Here is a 25,359-nt window from a genome sequence, read left to right as displayed (position 1 = left end):
CTCTGGATATTTTTTCAATACTTCAGGTACTATTCTGAAGATATCAAGCTGAACATTGCATTAGGTCCTAAGTAATATTGACAGATTCTCTTCGTCGTCTTTCTCTTTGAATTCCCACGGCCATGTAAAGCTTTTACCTAGCATCTAATATGACAAACACAAAAAGAACAGTTAAGTGCTCAAGTTATTAACGAAAGAGAAAGTCGATGAAAACAGAATCGATCAATGTTACTTAGGACCTAATGCAATGTTCAGCTTGATATCATACTGTCCAACAATTCACATCACATCTCCCGGATATTCTCTCATTGTAAGTGAGACAGAAAATATTCCAAAGGCCTTCAAGTGATCAGAAATCTCCAAAAACTTCTCATGATATTTTTTCAAATCTTCAGGATGATCAAGTACAATTGTGAAGCTGTTCAACTGTCTAACAGTTTAAATCTCGTCTCTCATATATTCACCCAATACAAGGGTGCTCAGAATTTTTTTCAAATACCATCAGGTGATCAGAGATCTCCATAAAATAATCTCCTCCATCATCAAATCTCACTTCACATAGAACTTTCTACTTTCTAGACACGTTTCGACAGAAGAATCGTCCTGGACCTCTTCAAACTCGTTATCTGAAAGTGGATTACGTTGCTGTAATCATCATGTACCAGGAAACACGTTCTTTAATCAGAATCACCTTTTCCGTTCGTACTAAAATCACCCAAGCAAACAAACTTTGCACACGAACACATATTTAGGGATAAATACCAAATATAAGAAGTTTTGAAAACAATTCTTATGACAGTTCCAAAGAACTTTTGATGAGTATTCCAGGGGCCTTCTGACATAAACACCAAAAGCATGCTGACAAGAATTCTGATAACAATTTGAAGGAAATCAGAATCTGAGGATAGTTCCAATGAAATTCTAAGGTGAACTCCTCTTCTGAGAATAGTTTCAAGTGAATTACTAAATAGATTCCACGGAAATTCTAAGGAGCATATCGAAGAACTTCCAAGAGCATTTAAAGGAATCATTTTGAGCTAACTGTCACTTTAAAAAATGGTCATAACGATTGAATGCATGTATGAATTTTTGATATCACTATATTCCAGATATTCGACATGTATAACCATCAACTTAGTATACTTTAATTCAAATATCTCTCCCTTTACCTAAACTACCAGCCTCATTTGTCACGTCCCACTCACAGCGTGCGTCCCCGCTTTAGTTCCAGCACATTTTGAGTCCTGTAGTCCTTTGTACCTTTATAATGATGTGAAAAATAAAGGTTTCATTCTTTCGAAGAATGTTCAGTTTCTAACAAATTACACACGATTTTATACAGTCTTAGGTCCATTTTAACGTCCATCATTGCTTGAAATCGCATACAAATAAAATGTCAAATTCTAAAATCAATACAAGCTAGTCGGCGCCGATGTTGTAATGGTAAGCGTGACTGCTTTTTCACCCCAATGGGTCTAGGTTCAATCCCAGCCGAGGTCGGTGGGATCTTTCGGAGGCATTACAAATCTCTGGTCACGTCACGGAAGTAAAGCCGTCGGTCCCGGCCCGTGTGTGTTGAATGGGTATGAAATCCTACGCAGGTGTGGAAGCTGCCTTCCTGCATATTCGATTGCATGTCAATGGATGGCAATCGATGTCCGTCGGCATTAGAACTGTGGAACAGAGACCGACGTTAAATAAAGAAATGATGAATCAATACAAGCTGATATGTCTACACACTTTAAATCAAAAATACCTGAACATATATCCATTTTACCCATTGAGAGTAGCATATTTGTGAAATCGGTGACAGTTATTCTGCGTCTCCGGGAGCATTCCAAGGAAATATTATGAAGTATTTTAAGCGATTTTTGGTAGCTGAAGAATCTGTTCGGTAAATTGTAAAATTATCTCTTTTCAGCAACGAATGCACATTTTTGTTGTAAAGTGTCCAATAAAAATATACATGTGCTATTAGGCCATATCAAAATCATTACCCACTAACATCGCGTTGGTTCGATTAGCATCAACAGGCGGACAATTGGATCATGCATTCGTGTTTATTTAAATTTTGTTTCTATTTACACTTTTTTTACCAATGTTGATGCCACAATAAAATATTATGGTCGGACTCGTTGAATTAATCTAGTGGATTGTGAGACACCTGGAAAACTGATTGTTGTCTGCTAAATCTAGATCCAATCGAACGGACACCGTTCGTTGTAAAATCAAATATGAGTTGTGATTTATTTTTTATTTCAAACCTAAAAACTTACCAATCACCTATAGCACCTGGGACAGTAGCTTCGGAGGAGCACCGTGATCATTCTTCAACCCAACAGCCATAGGGACGCATCGTTTTGGTCCAGCTTCCAGCAACTCTTCAGCAAATTCACGTAGTCACTGTTGTTCAAATAGGGCTTGTGAATTTTGACATTGGGGAAGTCTGCAGTATATGTGAAAAAAACTTCTCGTGAATGTTAACGAGAACTATGAAAACATAAATCTGAATTTACATAAATGTATCCTCTTCCTCCAAGTGTTCATTCTATAATATATGTTTCTAAATTTAATATATTTATTTCAATAAAGAAACGAATTTTCATCTTTGAAATATATTGCAGATTTCACAGGCCAAAACATTTAAACATCAGTTATCTCTATATATTTTTAATTTTTTAAATTAAGTAACTTTATCATACCTCTGTTTTATTTTACCGTTGTAACAGTGAAGAACAATCCCATTGATTACGTTGTGTGGCGGGGGCTTGGATGGACCACAACAAACAGTTGAGCCTGAAAATCATAATGTTTTTGCTATTTGGCCTGCTCTAAACGTATTTTTATCGTAAATTCTATCACCCAAAATTATTACTTGGGATTGAAGATTGTAAAACGTCCTTTATTCTGAACTGCCATCTTATAAGACCTAATAGTCATCTCCGATACAATGCCCTTTTCTACCACTTGGCACTATTTAGGGTTTTAACCCTGCCGTCACGCTGCGATCTCAAGTGGCTTAATAGCTGCATTTACACTCCCGAGCCACTCAAAACTCGATCCCTCATCTGGCTGATAGGGCAGGGTAAGGATGCCATATTGCATTCACCGAGCATCCTTGCCGAAATACATGCAAGTGTTGTAGGTAGTGTAATTTCTCCATGCCTCGTTACTTTGCATGTTTTCCGTCTATTCCATCCTAGTCAGTCCGTCGTCGTCGCTCAACATGCGATCTCTAGATCAAGAACAACCTAGTAAGAAGGGGAAACGGATAACAATGTAAACAATAAATAATGTTCAAGTTCATGCGGCGTTTGCCCCTGGCTGGATGGTTGTTCCTTGTTGCTACGAATTTCTCGTTCTTCTTCGTTGCGTGTCATCCGACAGAACCCTCCTGCTCCTGGTCCTCTCTGTTGACTCTGTTTGGTGAAAAATAGGATTGTGGAGAAAATCCGAGAGCCGAAACATAAGCGATGCTTCGTGTTTTCCTTGTGTGTGAGAGCGAGAGCGGACAGCTTCAAAGGAGTTTCGTCGGCCGCAAATTGAAAACATAAACAAAGCGAGTGACTCGAGGGTACACCTCGCCGGGTGTTGATTCGATTCGGCAAGCATAGAATCCGACCGAGCACATGGTTTTTGGGCGATTTGTGGGTGAGAGAAACGTGTTTCACTTGCTTTCGTTAAGTTCTCTCCCGGCTTCTGCTGGGCCTACTACGATGGTATGGTACTTCGTGCCGGTCAGCTGTTTTAGCCGAAGCCGATCCGAACGACACGAATCGTGCAGATGCACTTCGCTTGGAACCGATTCCTCGCAATGATGATGCAAACAATATAGGATGGGATCTCGCTGGGAAACCATCGAGCATCGCTTTCTTCGGATCGGGCAGTCAGTGCTAGTTTGGCATGTTGATGCGGTGGGTCGTGATTTTTACGCTGCTCTCGGCGAAAACGTTTGAACTCTTAAGTGGAATCAGTGGGGACGCACGGTCGTTGGTTTGATTCAATCGCCAGGCGGCATCTTCAGATGATGTTGGTGCATCTTGCGTGTGCGGGATTAATTGATGCGTAATCTGGGCGGCTTTTCGGTTTCCCAAAAAGAAAAGGGGGAAGTTATCAGCCATCAGAGGAAGAGAGACGGTCGGAGCTTCTGTCTTGATGACCCTTAATGTGATGAAATGTAAATGTGCAGTTATGATTCATCCAGAACAGTGAAGTGAACGTAATTGGATCCTCGAGTACGGGAGAGAAAAAAAATCAATCGTTTCATAAAAGGGTTAAATCAGTGCGTGCTGCAGTTGAACCGAAACCGACTGAAGAACATCATTTGGTTGAGCATCATTCTGCATCATCGATAGGTGCAATGAAATTGAACTAATTGTTCCAATAAGCACTCGAGAAAGCACGAATGGTGAATCGGGCAGGTCGGGAGTTCCAAAGTGGTGAGCGCGTGCTTTTGTGCGAAACACAAAACAAAAATCCAAAAGCTGAATAATTTAACGTGAAAATTGCATTCAAATCGACGTGATTGTGATTCTGATGATGCTGATGATGATGAATTCATGAAGAGCTTGTGTGAAAAGTTCAGTTGGATAAAAGTATGATAAAGTGTTATGAAGTACGAGAAGCAGCAGCGGCTGGCAGTGATTGCAATCAACATGATAATCGTCCGGAGAGAGTAATTTGATTCGAACCAATAACGGATTATCCCTTGTGGCGAAGGACGGTTTTTTGCGTTCCTATTGCCTAATGTTACTGGTGGTGCTGTTGATCCAGCTAGGACTTGAGAGATAGAAAAAAAAGATGGTTGTCAAGGTGCTGCTGCTGAATAAGATCTGCAAGGAACCCGGATTATAAGCGGAATTTTTGCCATCATAAGGTGATTATGAGAGGATTTATGTTTTTTTTTTAAAGTTTCTTATTTTCACTATCTTTGTTGGATTGCTGTTGGTTACTGGGAAGAGACAATAATGAACTTGATGGTGCGTTTGTTGCTTTGGGGTGGGTTCCAAAGGTTGGCTTATGTGGGTATTTTGTTTTCGATTCCAGTGAAGAGATTTCTAAGGGAGGTCGAGTAGCATCGAAATAACAGTACCCACCAACAGGTGTGGCACAAGGTTTGGGTTTGTCGTGATAATTTGAGATGAGAATTGACAGTTGCTGGTCGATTCTTGTTACTAGTGAGTAAATAATTGTTCACCATGTGTCAGATGCGGAACATTGGACAACAATTTTCTTCTTTGATTCTATTTGAAAACAAGTGATTTAGTTAAGCAAAGATGATACTGAGTTGTCTTTATTAAGGTGTTCAAATTTACAACTTTTCACACAGAATCGTGCAGTAGTGGATTTAATGTATGACAATGCAAAGTAAATAACCTACGACGAAACTCAAGTAGCGGCTTACATTACCGAAGTATTAAAATATGAAGTTTTTAATACTTTTAAGATAATAATATGTCACTATAAATGAAGTATCCTGACAATTAGGAGGTATATTTTGCTAAAAACAACGCTATACACTTGGAATGTATTAATTTTCTATAGGATTTTGAGCTCATTTGGTTGCAATCTGAAACTGCGCTACATATTGTAAGGTCACATGTGAATGACTATGAATGCGGACATTTTCTTAAATTATCTTTGTGATTTACTGTACTACTCCCATTTATAAAATCTCTGATTAATTCACCTACTGGTGACAAGAGGCTTTATCTTATAATTTTAAATCATATTTTTTCCATTTTCTGGTCACTATCGAAGAGTAAAGGAATGATTAAAGGAAAATTAGGGTGCAACTTGGAGGTAAATTAGTGACTACTTTCTTTTCGAAACTTGTTTACAACTGTTTTAAAAAACTCAATACTAAGTAGGGTAAACATTGGACATATTAAAAAATGAGTAAATGGTACTCAATATTTAGTATTGTTAAGAAAAATTCGCTTCAATGAAAGAGCTTCATCAGAGCACAATGATATTTGTTAAATTTCTTAAGCATCCATCTCAGTTTTAAATTGAGATTCAAATAGCTTGAACTATTTCGCTTTTTAACATGAAACCACGGTGTCGCAGTGAATATTATGATCGACATAAAATGTCCATTTATTAGGTGTATACCAGTCGATAGAACAGGATATTATCTCTGCTACGTATTCTCTGTGAAAATCAAAATCATTCATCGGTGGTTTTATCGTGATGATATGATTTTATGAGGTTTTGCCCTGAAGCGTCTGAATAAGTTTGTGAAACTTCATTAAACTGGAACTTTTTTGGATGAATTCCTAAGCATTTGCTGTATTGAACAAAGTTATTCTGAAACCAATGAAGAACAACTTTGTTGAGCATTGTAAGCTCCTAATATTTTATCCAACTAAGTTAACGCTAATATGCGCGATGAACCATGTTATTTATATGGAAGTCTGGGTACTCGGGTACCCTGTCGCGCACATAACGGTTAAAATTAAAACAAATTGAGAATTCATTTTCATTTTCACAAAGAATACGTAAAATGATCAACTATACCGACTGGAATACACAGAGTTGATGGTGATTTTTTGTTGATAATAACGGTTACAGAGACACCGTGAAAGCTTATAAATAGATAGCTCGCTTCATATACTTAAGTACTGATGAGGAGAAATTAGGCGATTATTGTTTCGAATGTGATCGTAGTTGTAATGCACATGAATTTATCACCCAAATTGCGGACTATTGTGGGGTTTCTTGCGGAAGTAGTTAGAATATATAGTGAACCAAAAGTCATCATGCGAAACCTTATGCGAATTCAATTAAAGGCTTACCATTCAGGAGAAATAAGGTCTATACTCGAAAAAAGAAACACTCGAAAGGTTATACCAAACAATTTCAACTAATCTAATTCAACATACAAACTAATCAAATTTAGTGTCGTTGGCTGTTGATTTGATATACACGCACTTTAGAGCAGCGGTTCTCAAACTTTTGTCGATTGCGACCCACTTTGGGAAATGACATAAGCCACCAATACAAATGTTGTGTGACCTATTTTAGTTATTTTTTATGGATTTTGCCGTTTTTCGACAGAAATCGCAAAATTAGCTTTTCTGGAGAAGTCGGATAAAATATCTGGAGAATGTTAAAATTAACTTCTGAAGGAAGCCAAAAAAAGTAGAAGGGTCTGTGCCTAGGGGCACGAACGGAGGCTTGACGTAGGACTTCTAGTGGACGGAACAAATATGTTGATCATTTAGTGCTTAACACTTTCCGTTTTTGAGCTGCTGGCCCTTTTCAGGGTGGGTGCGTCGTCTTAGTGATGTCACATATATACATTTATCTGTAATGATACAGATTTTTCTCAAAATTTCGATACAGATATTTGTATTTAAAGATTACAATTTTTTTTTAAATAGGGGAATTTACGTATTCTCGTCAATCTAAGCAGCGTCCGAACTTCTATTAGCGATTTCTCAGCGTCACACACATACATGACAGGTTTGTTTGTTGACATTTATCTGCTGCTTGCTGTTCTACCAATTCCAATCGACAGAATTGATCAAAACGGGTTGAACATGTTTTTACAACGCTTCAAACTTCTCAGGTGAGAGTGACTATTGTCGGCAGTCTCTTTTTCTTCGGCACCCTTTCCATTTGAACTGCGTGTTAACCAGCTGTTCTATTATCGGCAACTCGAAATCAGCCGTATATTGTAGTATGTATATTTCATTTAAAGAAAAATATGGTATAACAGGAATTCACAGTCGTAAAAATGTAATCAGATTTAAGCTGAAAAGGTAATTAATCGGCTTAATACATTCAGCGAAGAGTTTTGATGGGAAAATACAGTGAAATAAACGTTTCAATTTCGGTTGCCGAAAACAGTCAATGGGTGCCGAAGCCATAATTTACCCTATACAGATTCTTCAATTAAGTGGAAGATATGTTTAACCCTGGATTGAATTTATTAATATCCATGAATAATCCTTTATTTCTTTTGAGTAGGTACAAGCGCCTTACTAAATACTAATTTTTCATTTTTTTTTTTATTATCTTCGTTAATTTTGAACGGGTTTCTGATGCTCAAATGTTCTGATTTCTGACTGCTCTTTAGAAGGGATGTTCTATTTCTGACTGCTCGTTAGAAGGGATGTTAGTTTTTCATTCTTATTGTTTGATTAACCATATCACATGGTGACAGGTACTATGAGTATTTTTTTATTTTTTTGTCGCAACGGCAAACAAGCCGTTTTAACAAACCAACAAGTTGATTGATTACAGTTTGTGAGTCGAAGAGGCAACTGGATATTTTGGCAATTGACTACCCAAGCAACATTGCAAGTTTTATCGCGGTTTTATAGCATTCTACAAGTCTAAATCATGGTCTATAGAACCCTCATAAAACCTCAAGTGTTACTTGAGTAGCGTAATATCAAAAATAAAGAATATATTCTATGCAATTCTACTAACCATCCCATTTCCCAAAAATACTGAGTACACTTAGATATATAGGTTCAAGCAACAGCTAGCGAATTCAATATCCTTTTAATCTGCCAAATTATTAGATAAAGTTAAAATTTGTGTTGTTTAGAAGAATTTGAAACATCGAGCATTACATTTTACAACTAATACTTCATAAAATGTAACTGCTTATTTTTCATTTTATAAAATTGTTGAGTAAAAAAAAAAGATTTTCGTAATCTCGGATATACAAAGATCAAGTTTTACGAAAATGTAATTGTTCCTTCATTTTTTTCAGGTTTGTCTCTCATTATTGGGACTTGATGTTTTGTATATTTAGCCTTTTAAAAGAAATACAAATTGCTTAAAACAAATCAAGATTCAGGATTTCGAGGTCTCCTTAGATTATTTTTTTAGAAAGCAAACTTAAGTCATTCTTCAAGATTCTAAACTATAAAAAAAACTATTTTTGGACTTCAAATGAGCTCAAAGTATATCTACGACGATCCGCGATTCCTTTAAATTCCGTTATAATTGCTTATCTTTTGACAGATACGCGTATTTCGTCTACTACTTGCAGACTTCATCAGTGCCAAGTACTCAACACCACTTGGCACCAGGGCTTACTTCCACTCACTTGCTATAAAAAAATGTTTTTCGGAATTATTAAATCATGATATAGTATAATACTAATTAGTACTTTTAAGTTACAAGAGAAGGTCATGAAGTATTTGTTTGACACATAAAATCTGTCAAAATTGCTTTCAGTGCGTCACAATCAGCAATTTTACGACTCGTGAGCGCTCACTCTGAGTGAACGCTCACGAATCATAAGATCGCTAATTGTGACGCTCTCAAAGCGAAATTGACAGATATTATGAATCAAACACATACTTTACTACCTCTTCTTGTTACTCACAAGTACAACATAGCATTATTGCATGTAATGATTGCATAATTCCGAATTATATTTTTTTTATAGCAGGTGAGTGGAAGCAGCCCTGCTTGGCACTGATGAATTTTGCAAGTAGTAGACGAAATACGCGTATTTGTCAAAAGATAAGCAATTATAACGGAATTTAAAGGAAATAAACCAACCCACTCAAAGCTCTTCATAAAGGGATTCCGTTTAGAGATTCGACAAATTTTAAGGATAGATTTTTACGGTTAAAATACAGATTGATAATGGAAATAATGCGGCAACACTGCGTCGTCTTCGATGCGTGCTGTTCCACTCATACGTCGTCCGACGCTTATCCATCTATTGCTCGAAAGCAAATGACGAAGAAAACGATTTGGCAAGCGTTTTTATAATCGCTGCTTGTCTCCTCCCTTTCTTTCATTGGTAAAATGGTGAGCGATCAACCGGGCATTGAGCTCGCTCATGTTAGCATGCGCAATGTGTCGTTTGTTCAATTTGCGCTCTATCGTTGCGTCCGTGTTTGGGATTTTTCGTTGCATGTCTGAATTTTTATTTTTTTAATATGACCCCCAGCATAGGAGTGGAACTTTGGTACAGAAAGTGGCTCAAATTGTCATTTGCGAACACTAGCGCACCTAGTGGTAGAAGGCATCTTCTGCCTGCAGTTAATATAGGCAGCATGCTATGGTAGTGTGAGTGCACATAGAAAGCCCATGTGGAACACTACCACAATACATTGCTTGTTGAGCAGAAAAACGAACCAGTTTTTGATTCATCGATTTGTTTGCACTTCCCCTTCTGTTCTGTGCCCCCAGTATAAAAATTAAAGACGTAGTCCTACGCCAAAAACTTCCAGAAAAAGAATATAGTAGCTCTTCTGAAAGAAATTTTGAAGAAAGTCCTAAGAAATGTCGGAAAATCAAATATTGAGAATTTTCTGGACATCAAGAAGAAACCAGAAATGATTCGGAAGTCGGAAGCAAATTCCAATAGAAGCCATTTCCAGGGGAAGCCAGAAGTTAATCCCTCCAATAGAAGTCAGAAAAATCCTACGGAGAATGGCTTATGGAGAAACATTCAGAAGAAGATGAAAGAAACATTTTAGAGAATTCTATGCATACAATCGGTAGAAGTTTAATTGTACTTCCTGGAGAAGATGGACAAAACTTCTTGGAGACGCTCGTAGGAACTTCCTAAGGTAGATTGGATGAAAATTTTGGATAAAGTCGGAAGCCAGAGAGGAGAAGTTGGGAGAAAAGTCCGGAAGAAAGAGATTTCTTCGGGATGTTAACAAAACATTGCCAGATATTCCTTCCATGTTCTAATAATCCAGCAATTTTCCTGATACATCTCTGAAGATCCCGCAATGTTCCTGAAGTTTTCAGAAAATTCCTGAAATGCACTTCGGAATATCCCAAAATTCTTCGGAATGTCTTGAATGTTCATACAATGTTCTTGAAGTTAATGGGTTTCTTTTGTAGTTCTCTGATCATCTCTGAAGTAATTGGAACTTCCCTGATTATAATGAAACTGTCGGAAAATTTCTAATCTTCATTTAAGGTTTCTGGACTTTCTTGAAGAGTTTCTGAACTTCTAAAGTGCTCTCATAATTTTCTTGAAATTAATGAAACATCAGCATTGATGTTCTCTGATCTTCCTATTTTTTTAATTTTTAAAAGATATCGCAACTGCAATTAAAATCACTGAACTCTCCTTACAATGTTCTCATAATTTGCTAATGTTCATGTTACATCCCTTACATATCTAAAATTTTCGTGAACCTCTCGAAATTGTGCTAAAGTTTTCGGAAATTTTCTCGGAACTCCATTAAAGTCTCAGTAATTATGCAGGCATTAATTGATCCGTTGTGTGTGTGTGTGTGTGTGTGTGTGTGTGTGTGTGTGTGTGTGTGTGTGTGTGTGTGTGTGTGTGTGTGTGTGTGTGTGTGTATGTGTGTGTGTGTGTGTGTGTGTGTGTGTGTGTGTGTGTGTGTATGTGTGTGTGTGTGTGTGTGTGTGTGTGTGTGTGTGTGTGTGTGTGTGTGTGTGTGTGTGTGTGTGTGTGTGTGTGTGTGTGTGTGTGTGTGTGTTTTCAATCTTACCTCCACTGGCCAGCAGTGGTATTATGGAAGAAATTTGCTTACGACAATCCTTAATGTAATAATTTGAAGCAAGTTTAGTCCGGGAGTTAGAAAGTGATAGCTCTACTGTGGCAACCCATTGTAGAATTCCTGGTAATTCACATTCCGAGGTTACTTTCACATACAATAAGCCCCGCATGTAAACACTACCGTTATCATATGGTACTGCAAACACACTTTCAGATTTCGAAATGTGATGTTAATAAATCTGGCGCGTATTTAGTAATATATGGAAATATGCATATATGATTGATTTATAATCAGGTGGATTTTACCAAATTCTGCCTCCGAAAAAACAGCGGTTTGTTCGCTCGCGGTAATCGAAAAAATGTTCTACGTTGCTTTTACATCCGAACATAACATTTTGAATCACATGCGAAGTTTTTCATTTGCACTGAATTTTTGCCTAACACCTTATTCGCGTGCATCCTCTGGAAGGCACAACGCTAGCACCAAGAGAAGAAAGAGAAAAAAGTACCCGGTAAAACTCTTCTTGAGAGAGAGGCAAAGCACCAAAAACAAGCGAAAAGAAAAACCGACCAACGCGACACAACAGCAACACAGCTACTCAAAACAAATTCTTGTTCCAGAGTTTTCACGTTAATAACAATATCACTAAAAAGCTTCTTAAAACGTGATAGATCTTAATTTACACTTTTCCACATGCGAAAACTAATATATTTGACTTGGTACAATTAAAAAGTATGCGGAAAACAGATGAAATCAGCGCCAGAAAAAACGAAACCAACCGTTCAAGGGCAGAGCCTACTGCCTACTTTTCTTCGCCTTACACAAATGGAACTGTCCAATGGAAATGAACTGCAAATCATTTAATTTTCCTAAACTTATTTGACCCTGTGAAGTTTCCGAAATATTTCTGACGGTTCCTTAGGTTCATTGGAGTTCTCTAGACGTTGCTAATTGCTATAGATATTAATTGATCGGTTCGATTCTCCTGAAATAAATGGAAGTGTCCTTTTGGAACTTCTAAAGTGCTCTCACAACTTTCTTGAAATTAATGGAACATCGTATTAAAGTTCATTGAAATTCATTTATTTTATTTTATTTTTAACGGATCTCAAAACAGCCATTAAACAGCACTGAACTTTTCTTTGAATGTTCTCACAATTTTCTATTATTCAATGTTACTTCCCTTACGGTTACCTGAAAATTTCGGAAATTCCCTGAGCTTCATTTAAAGTTTCAGTTTTATAGAAATTAAATGATTTGTTCAATTCTCCTGAAGCAACTGGAACTGTCTTGAAAATCATAAATTTCCCTGAAATGCTTCGAAATTGTGAAATTTCCTAAATATTTCTGATGTATCTTTAGCAGCAAATCCAAACATATAAAGCAACCAACGATACAGACAAATCACTACGGAAACCACGACAAACTCTCACTGCAACACAGCTCAATCGGAGTAATAGAAGGATAATGATATATTGCTTGTCTGCTTTGTTGCAATATACTTGGCTGAGGACATAGCTTGATCACAATCGAGAAAAAACATAACTAAAAAGTTCCCATTAACACACGTGTATTATCTTCGGCTTTACTTCGTGAAGCAGCTTGCTTGTCGGTTCCTTCTACCGACCCGAGCGAGCTGTGTTGCAGACATTGTTTGTCATGAAGAAAAAGGGAGAAGATTATGTCATTATTGCTTTCCATTTCTGACATAGCTTTATCGTTCGAGCCGAGCCGTTGATTGCTTGTCATTTTGTCATTTGGGGATATTTTTGATTCCTTGATCCTTAGGTTCATTGGAGTTCTCTGAACTTTCCTGAAATTCCCAGGTTATCAAATTTTAACAGAAGTTAATGAAACTGTCTTGAATTTTTCGGAACCTACCCTTACAGATCTTTAAACTTACCCAAAATACTGGACTAGTCTGTGGTTTAAAAAGTTTTTAATTTTTTTTTTTGAACTGCAATTAAACTCTGGAAGCTTTCCTTAAGGTCCGGGAATGTTAAAAAATAAACTGACGGGAGATGATGAAAGAACCTTTTGAAGAAGCTTCCAAGGGAAGCCGAAATAGCTTACCGGTAGTAATCTACTTACGCAGTAAGGTGAATGCAAATTCCAGGGATTAGTTGGAAGAAACATGCAAGGGAAGATTACAGAAACTTAAGGATGTTAAAAATGATAATTTTGATGATCCTATTTGTCCTTTGAATAACTTATTTCCCGATTCTCAGGAGTTACCGGAATCAGCTGCTTTTAGATTCCTGTGTAGCCAAAAACGGCGAGGAAATGGAAACATAAGTCGAAAGAGTAGCATAAAACATTTTTGTAGATGAATATTTTTTGAGCAGAGCAAATTGAGACATTCAAAAAGATTCAAATCTCTGATAATAGTTTCCACTAACAGTACAGCTCGAGCAGACAATCGTCATTTTGATGATCAAATAAAATCCCCTTAAATCGGTATAAAATCTCAATAATCGGTATTCTGATAAACCTTGGCCTTATTACCGATGTCATGTCACGGTGAAGTGACAACTTATCACTCATGGTGAAGTAATTACCGTTTGATTCATTCGGCAATCCCTTCACCGTAAGTGACAACTGGTCGCTTCACTTCGTTTTCACCGTGAAGTAACACTCGTAATAAGGGCCCTTATCTGTATATCGGTATCAAGTTCGATAATTGGTATAAATACTGATTAATCGGCATATCTGGCAACGGTGCCTAGAACCCCGAGGATCTTGTCACCAATTGACTGTAGTGGCAGAATACAGACTGGATGTGTAAACCCTTGCAAGGCTGACCTGAATCAACGGCTAGCAGAAGTTGTCCTGGAGAAGTTGTCCCGGAGAAGTTGAGCTGGAGAAATTGTACTGGAGAAGTTGTCCTGGAGAAGTTGTTCTGGAGAAGTTGTCCTGGCAAATTTCTCCTGGAGAAGTTGTTCTGGAGAAGTTGTCCTGTCAGGTATCAGGACACGCGTGAGCTACCAATAGTTTTCTACGCCATCGTGTATTGCTGGTTTGAGGCGACTTTTGCAGTCTACGACACTGACTCAAAGAATATCTCCCAACCCTTTAAAAACGCTACAAATGGCCTGGCAGCAAATCAAACCTTACTGTTGGCGATATGGTACTACTCCAAGATGATACTACTCCAAGATGATACTACTCCAAGATGATACTACTCCAAGATGATACTACTCCAAGATGATACTCATCCACTGTTCAAATGGTTGATTGAACAGATCGTCTAAACCATTCCCGGTGCAGATTGAAACGTTCGAGTGCTGAAAAACTAGTCGGTAACAACTCACCACTTAAAGTTGCATCAATCATAAGCTTTGCCACTGCCGGCGCCGGTGTTGTAGTGGTAAGCGTGACTGCTTTCTAACACCCCGATGTGTCTGGGTTCAATCCCAGCCGAGGCCGGTGGAATTTTTCTGAGGCATAAAAATCTCTGGTCACGTCTTCCTTCGGAAGGGAAGTAAAGCCGTTGGTCCCGGCCCATGTGTGTTGAATGGGTGCGATATCCTACGCAGGTGTGGAAGCTGCCTTCCTGCACATTCGATTTCCGGCAATGGATGGCAATCGATGTCCTTCAGTGATTGGCACTAGATTGCGGAACAGAGACCGACGTTAAATAAAGGAAAGAAGAATAAGCTTTGCCACTTCCAAAGTATACCTGCTCTGGCATTGGGGGCAAATTGGTTACTTGAGAATACCAGAATCAAAAAAAAAAATGAATTAACTTCAACAAAGATATTCCATCACAATAAAATGTTTCTCAATTGACTTTCATAACTACTGCAATAGTGTAGCCTGCGTACATTATCTTTCGATTCACATCTAAGGATCTGCATCATTGCAATGACACAGTGCATTGTGTCATTGCAATTAATAGCCAAGACAATCGGCAACGATTTTTTTGTTCCTTTATTTCAATCTAAAATCAATTAAGCAAATACTCGAAAACATCGTGCATCGTCTGCCAGTTGCCTGTCACTCTGTGGTCTCGCGCAGAAAATCCTCTCAAACACCCAGTAACAAGCCATCACTGTTGGGTCTTAATTGTCGCTAATGGTGTCGCTAATTGCCGCCATAAAAGACTTAGAAGTTATTTATACGACCCAGCGAATGTTGGTTGGCTTTGTGCCTTTGTTGTTTTGCCTGCCCTCCATTGAACTGATGAAGTGTATTGGCAGACGCCACCGGCGGCTCCGTCATCGCAGCATCCCAGATCGAAAATAGCTTGTAACTTTTGCTTTATTGACTCTCACGCGGCGGCGCGACAACCGGTTAACCTGGCCATCTCAAAATTTCTCACCACAAATCATCGTTTTACGCGCTCGCGAGTGTGCATAGCAATTAAGTTAAAAATTCATCCTCCATCGACGTGCGTTCACAGGTTTAATGTTACACATATCTTTCAATAACTCGCTTGGGAATCACGGTCAAATTTATTTCCTGATGCTGCCACCACACCAGTGGTCGGAAGATGCTGCTGGGTGGATCTCCATTTTTTAATCATTGACCATGGGTCGTAAACAGAAATTTCTTCCACGCTTGTGATCGTAAAATTTTTCGATGCTCTTAACTTAAGATGGAATGAAACTACACACTTGGGATGGGGCGCTGTCCATATAATCGATGAGCAACCTCCTATGTATGAAGACTTCGACGTCTTCGTTGTTGAATGATGGGGTTCTGAGAGGAAACAGAGATGTCAGTAATAACCCACCCACCCCCCTCCAATTCCCCTGTTCCCAGAATCGGGTTTATCAAATTTAGCAGTTTACCCTAAGACAAAAGGACGCATACGAGTGTGACTGGTGTGACTACGGTTTCTCTTTCTAACGTTTAAAAAATTAAAAGGTTACCTCCGCTCTGGGAGGAAGACTACGATTTATGATCATCAAATTACAGGGATTTTTATCGTTATTAAATGCACTGTCGTCTTCTTTTCTGGTGGTGCAGAGGTTTTATGGCGAGTGTTTTGATTTGGGTCCAGGGAACTGCAGACGCCACACTATGAGTATGAAACCGGAGAGCTCCATTGCCATTAGGGACAGATGATGAATTTTATGGAAATGGCGCCTTTGGTTGAGAGGACTTTATTGCTAAAGAGATTGAAATTTTATGCACTATTTGAGCCTTTATGAACGTGCGTGTCTTCCACTGAACGATGTGTGAATCATTGGTGATCGACTTTTTTTAGTGGATTTTGGAGCATACTCGAAGTGGAACTTTTTATGCTACTCGCAAACGCTTGGGTAAAAAGTAGTTGGCGAAAATACTTCTCGAACGTCGCAGAAGGGATGGTGGGAAAGACATGTTACATTATGTGACACCGAAAGGAGAAATTACTTGGTTTGAATGAACTCCAGTGTAGTTTTAGGAAAGTTACTACCAAATAAGTATAATGAAACCGAATTCCATTAAACTCAAATAATATTTCAGAGTCTGATAGTCAGGAATTTCTCCAAAAAGTGCTCACGCAAATAACGATCAAATTGTTGGCTCATTTATGGGTAACAGTAAGGGCAAATTATGGCTTCGGTAGTCATTGACTTTTTTCGGTAACCAACAGTAAACGGTGGCAGACAAATTTAAAACCGGGGATTTTTGTAATGTGTACCGATATGTGAAATTGGGAATGATGTTAGTGATAATGAGAATTGTTTTTTGCATACATGACGAATACTTAATAATAATTAAGCGGCATCGGTGGTGTAGTGGTAAGCGTGATTACATCTCACCTCAGCAGGCCTGGGTTCAATCCCAGTCGGCGCCGCTTGGTCCCCGGTAGGGTCCAGGTGTGGGAGCTGCCTCCCTGGCGTCGGTAGCTTTGGTGCTCAGCACGGAAAACAAGATCGAACGAAAACAAATCAAGGGAAAAAAAGAATACTTTATAAGTAATCTCAAATTTGAATCAAATCGGAGAGCTTCATTCCAAACTATGCAAATCAGTGCAAAACGATGGTGTTTTCGAGAAATCGGTTCATACTGAGGAAGATGGCTATGAATGAAACATTCATATCTTATACGTTATCATTAGAATAACTTAAACGTGAAAATTTTAAAACCTATAAAAATATATATGTTTATGGGTCATTCGAGCTCAGGTGCATACAAAGTTGTGGTCAATGTCAGCGATATAGTGCCCAAGGAAAACAACCCGCAATACCCGTTAAAGATGTCTCAGCTAGCCAAGATCTCGACTATTTGAATTTAATTTCTGTGTTTCTAAAACGGATAGATCTGAGGATTTAGTAGGTAGTGTCATCTGGTCATTTGTGATCTAAACAATGAATATCGGCTCCGCAAAGATACAGCAGCATGGAAAAATAAATGCATTATATAAAAAAAAAATTAGTGAGGGGGCGGGGTTTTTGTTAGCGAATCTAATTATGCCTATGATATTGATTTTTTTTAATAATTCATCTGAACATACTTACCTTACCTTACCAATCAGGCTAAGGCCTTGTTGTCCTCTGCTGTCCGAAGAAGTCGTCTCCATTCTACTCGATCGATGGCCACAGTTCGCCAGCCTCGTAGTCTGCGAAGTGTCCGCAGGTCCCCTTCTACTTGGTCGATCCACCTTGCCCGCTGCGCGCCTCTTCTTCTTGTTCCTGTTGGGTCGCTTTCTAGAATCATTTTCACTGGGTCGTCGTGCGGCATTCTTATGACGGGCCCAGCCCACCGTAGTCGCCCAATTTTTGCAATGTGGACGATGGATGGTTCTCCCAGCAGCTGGTGCAATTCGTGGTTCATTCGCCTCCTCCACGTTCCGTCATCCATCTGCACTCCACCGTAGATGGTACGCAACACCTTTCGTTCGAAAACACCAAGGGCGCGGTGGTCCTTCACGAGCATAAAGGGTGATACGGTCAAAATTTGGTCAAGGGAAAACGCGTGTAAATCGGTGAAATCGTTTATTTAAAAAATCAAATTAAATTTCTTTTTCAAGTTCAATTAGTATAAAATTCAGGAAAAATATTCAGTTAGGCTTCCGCTTTTCCAAATCCGAATTGCCGGGCCTTACGCTTGACCCCTGCCATCAGATTTTGTACAGCCACCTTGTCCACCTTCTTCGCCGCAGAAAGCCAGTTTGCCTTGAACTGCTGCTCGCCCTTAGCAGTTTTTTTGGTCTTCTTTAGGTTCCGCTTGACAATAGCCCAGTATTTCTCAATTGGGCGGAGCTTTGGCGTGTTGGGAGGGTTCTTGTCCTTGGGAACCACCTGCACGTTGTTGGCGGCGTACCACTTCATGACCTTTTTACCGTAATGGCAAGATGCCAAATCCGGCCAAAACAGTACGGAACAACCGTGTTTCTTCAGGAAAGGCAGCAGACGTTTATTCAAACACTCTTTCACGTAAATTTCTTGGTTGACAGTCCCGGAAGCTATGAAAATGCTGCTTTTCAAGCCACAGGTACAGATGGCTTGCCAAACCAGATATTTCTTTGCGAACTTTGACAGTTTCATGTGCTTGAAAACATCTGCTACCTTTCCCCTTCCTTTTGCCGTATAAAACTCCTGTCCCGGAAGCTGCTTGTAGTCGGCTTTGACGTAGGTTTCGTCGTCCATTACCACGCAGTCAAACTTCGTCAGCATCGTCGTGTACAGCCTCCGGGATCGCGCTTTGGCCGTCGTATTTTGTTTATCATCGCGATTTGGAGTCACTACCTTCTTGTAAGTCGATAGTCCGGCTCGTTTTTTGGCTCGATGCACGGTTGTAGACGATACACCCAGCTTATTTGCGGCATCTCGGAGAGAGAGGTTAGGGTTTCGCTTGAAACTACCGGCAACTCTCTTTGTCGTCTCAGCGGCTTCCGGTTTTCGATATACCCCCGATCCAGACTTCCTGGCTGTCGACAAACGTTCCCCAAACACTTTAATTACATTTGTAACGGTTGATTTGGCAACTTTTAGCGATTTTGCCAACTTTGCGTGCGAGTAGCTCGGATTTTCGCGATGCGCGAGCAAAATTTTGATACGCTGCTCTTCTTGCTTGGACGGCATTTTGACAACTGAAGAGTGAATTCCAAAATCAAAATAGGAGCAACATTCTACACACACACACCTTCAAAATGAGGGGTGTTCAGGTTTTTTAAATGCAAAATTGAAAGAAATACGTCAAGTTGATAGTGACCAAATTTTGACCGTATCACCCTTTAGTCCAGGTCTCGTGGCCGTAGAGCGTCCTCCGGAGTCCAAAGTAGGCACGATTCCCTGCCATAATGCGTCTTTGAATTTCTCTGCTGGTATCATTTTCGGCGGTCACCAGTGAGCCCAAATACACGAACTCATCGACCACCTCGATTTCGTCACCGTCAATCTGAACTCGGGGTGGGAGGCTAACATTGTCTTCCCTAGAACCTCTTCCTTTCATGTATGTTGTCTTCGATGCGTTGATGGCAAGTCCAATCCGCCTAGCTTCAGCCTTCAGTCTGATGCACGTTTCCGCAATCATCTCAAAGTTCCGTGCCATAATGTCAATGTCATTGGCGAAGCCAAGGAGCTGGATGGACTTCCTGAATATCGTGCCACTCGTGTATATCCCAGCTCTTCTGATCACACCTTCTAACGTGATGTTGAACAGCAGACACGAAAGTACATCACCTTGCCGTAACCCCCTTCGAGATTCAAAGGGACTAGAGAGTGTCCCCGATACTCGAACAACGCACATCACTCTATCCATCGTCGCCTTAACCAATTGCGTCAGTTTGTCCGGAAATCCGTACTCGTGCATAATCTGCCATAGCTGATCTCGATCGATTGTGTCGTATGTGGATTTGAAATCGATGAACAAATGATGTGTGGGCACGTTGTATTCGCGGCATTTCTGCAGAACCTGCCGATTCGCGAAAATTTGGTCCGTGGTAGCGCGTGCACCCATGAATCCCGCCTGGTATTGCCCCACGAACTCTCTTGCAAATGGTGACAGACGGCGGCATAGAATTTGGGAGAGTACCTTGTAGGCGGAGCTCAGCAGTGTGATCGCGCGGTAGTTGCAGCAATCCAACTTGTCGCCCTTTTTGTAGATTGGGCATACGACACCTTCCATCCACTCCTCCGGTAATATCTCCTCCTCCCAAATCTTGGCAATTACCCAGTGCAGCGCTCTAGCCAGTGCTTCACCACCGTATTTTAATAGCTCACTTGGTAGTTGATCTACACCAGTTGCTTTGTTGTTCTTCAGCCGATCGATCCCCTCCTCAACTTCTTGAAGATCAGGGGCCGGTAGCCTGTCGTCTCCTGTGCGTGCTCCAAGGTCTGTTGCCGAACCACCTTCATTTTCTGCTGCATCACCGTTGAGGTGCTCGTCATAGTACTGCTTCCACCTCTCAATCACCTCACACTCGTTCGTGAGAAGGTTACCGTCCAAGTCCTTGCACATATCGGCTTGCGGCACGTAGCCTTTGCGCGAACTATTTAGCTTCTCATAGAACTTCCGTGTGTCGTTTACGCGGTACAGATTTTCCATCGCCTCGCGATCTCGGTCTTCCTTCGGAAAACTGAGTTTTGTCTGTTCCGCGCTTGTCTGTATCGCTCCACATTCAATCTCGTGCGGTGTTGCAGCATTCTCGCCCGTGCTGCATTCTTCTCCTCTACTAACAGTTTGCATTCGCCGTCAAACCAGTCATTTCTTCGGTCCGGGATTGCATTACCTAGTGCCGCTGCAGCAGTACTACCTATGGCTGAACGGATGTCCCTCCAGCCATTTTCAAGAGAAGCTGCGCCAAGCTGCTCTTCCGTGGGTAGTGCTACTTCCAGCTGCTGCGCGTAGTCCTGGGCAACTCCGGCGTCCTGTAGTTGCTCAATGTTGGGTCGCGGCGTTCGACTTCGACGTGTGTTATGCACCGTCGAGAGTTTTGAGCGCATGCATACTGCAACTAGGTAGTGGTCCGAATCTATGTTCGCACTGCGGTACGTGCGGACGTTGATAATGTCGGAAAAGAATTTCCCGTCAATTAGAACGTGATCGATTTGGTTTTCTGTGTGTTGGTCAGGTGATCTCCAGGTGGCTTTGTGGATATCCTTGTGGGGGGAAAAGGTACTTCGAACTACCATACCCCGGGAGGCTGCAAAGTTCACGCATCGTTGGCCGTTGTCGTTCGATACGGCATACAGGCCGTTTGGCCTGATTGCCGGTCTATACATTGCCTCCCGTCCTACCTGAGCGTTCATGTCGCTGATGACGATTTTGACGTCCCGTTGCGAACAGCCGTCGTACACCTGCTCCAGCTGCGCGTCTCCCTTCGTGTGGGCAGTGCACGTTGATGATACTATAGTTGAAGAAACGCCCCTTAATCCTCAACTTGCACATCCTCGCGTTAATCGGCTGCCAACCAATCATGCGTTGGCGCATCTTACCCAGCACTACAAAGCAGGTTCCCAGCTCGTTGGTGGTGCCACAGCTCTGGTAGAAATTAGCCGCTCGATGCCCGCTTTTCCATACCTTTTGTCCCGTCCAGCAAAGTTCCTGCAGTGCTACGACTTCGAAGTTGCGTGGTTGAAGTTCGTCATAGATTAACCTATCGCAACCCGGGAAGCCGAGCGATTTGCAGTTCCATGTTCCGAGTTTCCAATCGTAGTCCTTATTTCGTCGCGTAGGTCTGTGCCGATTGTTCCGATCCGTATTTCTTTCTTCAGTATTTGCAACTTTGTTTTTTTTTCCAGGGCGGCTTGTTGGGCCTGCCCCAACCCCCTGTCTTGCCGGGGAACCATCGTGCACAGCTCTGTTTAGAGTCCCACGCTGGCACTAGGACGGTGATCAGCCGCTCCTAACATGGAGAACATACGCCGTTTTGAGCCGCACCTCCATGATGAACAGACGCTCAGGTTTGGTGAAGCATTTCCTCTATCACCGTACTATGGTTACCGCGCCAGTGTTCGCGTCGCACCTCTTCACTTTGCTATTGCCAGACTGGCAACATTGCCCAGGTTACGCCACCCAGCTGTGTCTATGTTTCAGCTGGTAGTCTTTTGTTATCATATGACTCGAGGAGGCGTGAAGTAGCTCCTTTCAGGTTGTCAACTCACCATTTTGTAGCCCAGCATCTGAACATACCAAATCGATAAGATAAGAAACTCCGAAGTTATTTCAGTTTTGAGTTTGACTTTCGTTACAGCGGCAGTGTTGGCAGGAAAAGTGATGTTTGGCATTTAATTCGAAACATTGATCTTTGAACAGCTATAACTTTTTTTAGAGGCATTCTAGCACCACCCATTCTTGAGCAACGTTATTAGGCATTTTCTGGACTATACTTTAACTAATTTCCATGCCAATTTTAAACGCAATGCGGAAAGCCGGGTTATAACCAATCGTACCCAAATTTTGCACAGTTTTTTGGGACCCCAAATGGATCCATCCTACTATAATGCACTTCCACTTCAAAATTTTCAATTTCACAAATCTCGGAATTACCTGAAATTGCTGCTTTATGTATATTGCAGTACGTACAGCAATCGTGGAGTAACAGTTGCATTGTGGTACGTGTTGTAGAAGCTGATATTTTTGCACTTAAAGTTTCGAGGTGGTTACGACAGCGAAACACCTTAAAATCAGTGCCCACTAGGCCAGGAATGCAATCTAGCGGAACAAAATCAATAACTCCGAAACAAAGCATTTCCGCAACTTGATGTCTTCGGGGTTCTCATCATAACAAGGAAGATGACATAAACAAATAGTTCAAAACTATTCCGCAAATATGGCGCCACAGTCTAACTTCATTCTCTGATGTTTTGGAGACTTGACATAATAAACAACTCTTTTGAAGACGTAACATTTCCACAGCCTACTGGTTCCGAGTTAAATGGAGTTAAAGAAAAAAATGTCGAAAACATGGTTTTTTCTTCCTGCTTCGTTTTTTTTGCCTACAAACATATAATTGTATATTTTTCTCTTATGCATATGCATTAAATAAATTATTTTTCTGAAGAAACATACTGGTTTAAGCTTCAAATTTTAAAGATATTTAAAAAAACAGAAATTTTTGAACTCCATTATCTTCCAAAGCGCAAAAAGTTGCAACCTGATATTTTCAGCAAAAATTAAGCAATACTCGATAAACAAAATATCAAAATTTGAGAGATGTATATTTTTGGTGTTTTTGACATTTCTTCATTTTAGTGGAACATGTTTTTTTCTTTAACTTTTTTAATGTAAAACTTGACGACCTAGACAAAGTTGTTTATCTTGATAAACAAAAAACAACTCTTCTTATGCCGTCAAAACTCCACAGCCTACTGTTTTCGAGCAACATATGCAGTGCTTCTGAATGTTTGGCTCCCGTTTGACAGTTCACACTGGCTCCCAACCTTGGGGCAAGACAGCTTTTGATCATGAGTAAAATCGGAGTTAATTTTGAGTTACTCTGAGTAACTCGCGTTGCTCAATTTGATACTGATGCACATAGCAATTGATACTGTCAAGCAAAGCAAAGCAACAACATTTTAAGATTTTTATCGTGACCTTACGGAACAGTCAGAGCTGTCTTGCTTTACTGCCATGCCGATGACGTTCTATTACAGGAAGGATTCTGTGCAATCTCTAGGAGGGTTTCAGTTAATCGCAAAGGGGATTTACGACAGTCTCAGTAGAGATTCCTAAGGGGAATTTTAGACAATCCCAGTTCGGCCTCTCAACAATATCAAAGTGGACTTCGGAAGATCCAAAGAAGGAATATGGACTATCTCAGGGGAGATTCCACACAATCACAGGAAGGATTTCACTCAATACTGAGGGGGATTCATGACAGTCCAGGAGGGATTTCAAATAATCCAGTCAATCCAAAGAGGGATTCTGGACAATCAGTGGAAACAACGAATGCTTCTGAAGAGAATTGACACTAACTCTGAGTTTTCCAGCTAAATATTCTCAGAGATTTAAATCCCTTTTCCTTTATTTATGCTGGTAAATAAAATGTTGGTAATCACGGTACACCGTAATTATTAATAATAATTATTAATGATGAGTTTCCTCATTTCCGATATTGTGAGATTGAGTACTAATTTTCATGAGCTAAAATTCCTACTTCCTTAGTCTTGAAATCACACCATCTAGTGTTTCATGCCTGGGAAATTTACTAGAATTATCATTTCCCGATTCCCAGGAAACTAGTTTGGCTTCCCGAGAAGCGGTTTTTTATTGTACAAAAACCATGTTAAACATATTTTATATTAAAAATGACCACACAACCCAGGATTTCCTTGGGGAAAATATAAGAGCCCGAAGTCAGGAAAGCTTCCTGGCGAAGAATCTTCCAAACGAAACCGGTAGACGTTTGTGACACAATTTGTGAGAAATTCCCAGGTGAAGTTAAAAGAGACTTCCATGTAAATTTAAGCAGACGAATGAAATTTTCAGTATAATTCAGAAAAGTTTTCCGTGGGAAATAGTTTCCACGTTCACCGCTGAACGTGGAAACTATTTCCCACGGAAATAGGCTACCGCTAGCCAGTAGGACTTCTGAGGGTAATCTGAAGATACTGTTTGAACGAAAAGTTGATGAAACTTCCGTTGACCAATGGAAGAAACTTACGAGAGAAGGTGGAAAATTCTTCCAGGGCAAGCTTAAAAAAACTTCCAGGAGATGTTGGAAGAAATTCCATACAAAATCAGACGAAACATCACCAAAAACTTCAAAGAAATTACACTTTAGCCATCCATCCCTATAAAACAAAAGAGACCTAAACATCGCGATCGCCTGACCTGGATAAGAGCCATCTAACTTGGATGTTTTAATGAAAGAAAGCTAAATTTTGAATTCAAAACATTCTGTCAGACGGGACTGTGATGAAAAATATTAGACTACTTTGTTTATTTTTGAGTAAATATGAGTAACTCAAATTTACTCACTGCAAATATATTTACTCTGAGTACAGTTGTCTTACCC

The 25,359-nt window shown here is 40.2% G+C and overlaps 1 protein-coding gene across 1 annotated transcript in view; it reads left to right on the top strand.

The window, feature by feature from the left end:
- Positions 1 to 3,899: 3,899 nt before the first annotated feature.
- The window catches only part of LOC135703712 (roundabout homolog 2-like), a 356,656-nt gene continuing 335,196 nt past the window's right edge, over positions 3,900 to 25,359 (top strand). Inside the window, exon 1 of the mRNA XM_065224996.1 lies at positions 3,900 to 4,876. The gene's annotated coding sequence lies outside the window, so the exon portion shown is untranslated. The remainder of the gene's footprint in view (positions 4,877 to 25,359) is intronic.

The sequence above is a fragment of the Ochlerotatus camptorhynchus genome, unplaced genomic scaffold (genome assembly GCF_037179485.1).
Source record: "Ochlerotatus camptorhynchus isolate MF236.1 unplaced genomic scaffold, CSIRO-AGI_Acam_v1.1 ptg000220l, whole genome shotgun sequence".
In the NCBI taxonomy this organism is placed as follows: Eukaryota; Metazoa; Arthropoda; class Insecta; order Diptera; family Culicidae; genus Ochlerotatus; species Ochlerotatus camptorhynchus.
This window is presented reverse-complemented; position numbering and strand designations above follow the sequence as displayed.